Source organism: Cyprinus carpio, unplaced genomic scaffold (genome assembly GCF_018340385.1).
Source record: "Cyprinus carpio isolate SPL01 unplaced genomic scaffold, ASM1834038v1 S000006552, whole genome shotgun sequence".
Taxonomy (NCBI): domain Eukaryota; kingdom Metazoa; phylum Chordata; class Actinopteri; order Cypriniformes; family Cyprinidae; genus Cyprinus; species Cyprinus carpio.
The window spans coordinates 274,955-278,210 of NW_024879215.1; the positions used below are offsets into that span (position 1 = coordinate 274,955).

Sequence of the window (3,256 nt, forward strand, 5' to 3'; positions counted from 1 at the left end):
CTTATTGAACATAATTTGAATGCCTTCGCAGAATTAAACGTAGGCATTTTAACCAGATTAATTCCAAGATTACAGTGAGATTAATCTAGATTAAAAAAATTAATCTATGCCCACTAATATATATATATATATATATATATATATATATTATATATATATATATATATATATATATATATATATATATGTGTGTGCGAGTATATTTTTATTTTACACAAAATGAAACTGTACAGTATAGATGTTGAGCATCAAAATGCAAATAACCACCTTTAGCTGTGCTAAAATATGTTTGTTTTTGTCGTGTGTTGTACCTGAATAGATTCATCTTGGGAACCCCAGAGTCATTCTCTGGAGGGGCTTTCTGGAATCTTTGGCCTCTTGCCGATGTCGCTGTCGCACAATATACCATATGTGCTAAGCCTGTTCCACACTAAAGGAGAGAATGAGATGGAGAATGAGACAGAGAATCTAATACAAAATGTCTTCTGCTGTATCACCCATTCACATCACACCATTTACAATGTCATTCAGGAAAGGAACCATATCTACAAATTATTTATGGACATATTATTCACACCATCAGGCAAAAAAGAATGGATGTGGATGTTTATTTCTGGTCTCATCTCAAAAATTGGTTGCAAAGTGAAACCAAGTTCTTTTGCCTCTGGATTTTCCAGGAATGCCCCCTTGTGGCACACGGTGAGATGTCACTCATGCATTTACAGGGGCTCCATTTATTATACATAATTTAAATATCTATCTCATTTTAAGCTTATATTTCTTCCATTTGATTCAGCTGTAAGTCATAAGCTCTACTCCAACCCGACAAACCCACAGCGGAAAATGTTTAAAAATGTTTAACAGCAACAAACATCCAAATAACCCCAGAACCAGAGACTGATCATAGAATGAATTTTTTTTTTCGTTGTGGCTTCAGAAAATGAACTGATCTTGCCTGTGGTGTTTTGTTGTCATGGTTACCGAGGCTAGCACTAAGCTACACAGATCTGTATGAATGTTTCATGGTAATCAGCTGGGTCTCTCTCATGCAGAAGAATTAAGACAACACCAAAGCCTGAGCTCAAACCCAACTGTTGGCATTGTGTAGATATCGACTGATTATTCCAGGGATCAGAGGAATACACCTGCAGTTCAAAAGGCGAGGCAGTAAATAATTAGCTGCAGTAGCCCGCTTTAAAGATATACATGTAATGATATATGCAAATATATGCATGTTTTAATTCAAAGTGTGCTGCAATTACTTTTAATGCATTCTGCTCCTTATTAAATTCCTTGAGTGCATGGGTTAATCAGGCCGGGAGGCATTTGAGTTTAATCCTAGGTTAATATTGAAGGCAGAGGTGTGCATTGCTGGGAATGCTCTCTCAAACACTACTGTTCAATAGTAGAATTCAGTAAGATTTGTTTTTAAAGAAATTAATTCTTTTATTCAGCAATTTAATTGATCAAAATTGACAGGAAATACTTTTACATTGTTACTATTTCAAATTAATGTTTCTATCCATCAGTACTGAAAAAAAAAATATATCCGTTTACACAAAATAATTAAGCAGCACAGCTGTTTTCAACATTGTATTTTCGAAAATGTTCTTGTCAGCATATTAGAATGATTTCTGGATTAACATGTGACACTAAAGAGTGGAGTAACTGCTGTTTGAAACTATTTGCCATCACAGGAATTAATTACATTCTAAAATGTATTCAAATAGAAAAGGTTTTTTTAATTGTAATAATGTTTCACGAAATTAATGTTTTTACTGTACAAAATACAAAATACAAATATAAATCTTCTGGCAAAAACATTTTTAAAAATCTTGTAGGTAGAAGAGTGTACTCACTGAGGTATATGTGGAAGCAGAGTAAGTGTCCCAGCAAGAGTGCAGACAGCAGGCCCAGGGCAATGGTGACTCCTGCTAGAGCGGGAATGGCTGGACCAGCTGTGGTGACTGGAGCCACCGGCAGAAACACAAACCACACCACAGATTCATTCCTTACTGCAGACACACACAAAAAAAGTGTAGTTTGTTGTGTGTAGTGTGACCAACTTTCAGTGCATTCAAACATGCCCACAAAACCCCTCTTACCCTGTTGAAAGTGCTTGTCAGATCAAGTTTTGATGGGTCCAAAAGAACTCTATAAAAACATAGCTAGCAATAACTACTACCAAAACAATCCCCAGGAGAGCAGAAATCACACTATTGAGAAACAGCCTGTGACAAATAGAAAGAGAGAGAAAGAGAAATTAACAAATACACTGTAAGCTTGGCCTTTAGATTTTATTTTACTAAATGTTTTTTTTTTGTATACACTATAGTTTTGAAGTCAGAAATACAGTAAAAAAAAAAAAAGTACTATTGTGTGAAATACTATTACAATTTACATTGCTTTTTTTTAAATACATTCCTGTGATGGCAAAACTGAATTTTCAGCAAACTATGTTATCACATGATGATAATTCAGAAATCATTCTAACATGCTACAAGGATTTGGTGCTCAAGTAACATTTTATTATTATCACCATTTATTTTATGAATTTTGTGGGGGGATCTGTGATGAAGAGAAATGTGTTTTGTAACAATGTCACATGTCTTACTGTCAATCTAGATCAAAATTAAACACATCCTTGTGACAAAAGTTTAAAGTTATTCAGATTGTCACCACAAAAAAAAAATATCGGACCCCAAAACATTATGACATTGTAAAAGAAGCTGGCATTAGTTATGTCATAGGGACTTTGCTTTGTAGTCGACGACTCGTCTGACATCATGCTCATTTGTAATCAAAAAGACATCTAAGGTAAAAACACACATGACCCAAAGGTTTGACCAGTGAAAATGAAACTCACAAATGAAATGAGTTGTTGTAGGTGATGCTAAGCAACAGCATACTGACAATCTTCAATGCATTGCTTTTTATGACTTCCATTTGAGAAAACATTACAGCTGTCATAAAATCCTGAAACTGTGTCACTCATCATATATACTGGACTATGGTAATCAGAATAGAAAATAAAATTGCTTATTCTGAATATTACATCTCTCTCTGCAAAAAAATAGTTGGGACACAGATCCGCCTGTGTGAAAAGACCCACAGTTAAAATTCAACTTCTACCAGCTGCTGTCCAATGCAAACGACAGGATGTGAAAAACGGACCCACAATAATGAACAGTCCAGAAAAGAAGAAAGTTGCAAACCAACTCAGCACAGTTAGTTTCTGCTAGGGCCCACACATGGT

At 35.0% G+C, this 3,256-nt stretch overlaps 1 long non-coding RNA gene across 1 annotated transcript; it reads right to left on the reverse strand.

Moving 5' to 3' along the window:
• Positions 1 to 359: 359 nt before the first annotated feature.
• On the reverse strand, positions 360 to 2,129 carry LOC122143995. Its single transcript, XR_006159470.1, has 3 exons — positions 2,106 to 2,129; positions 1,860 to 2,015; positions 360 to 430 (listed from the first exon to the last, which is right to left on the reverse strand). It is a non-coding gene; the product is annotated as an uncharacterized LOC122143995 (long non-coding RNA).
• Between the last annotated feature and the right edge of the window lie 1,127 nt (positions 2,130 to 3,256).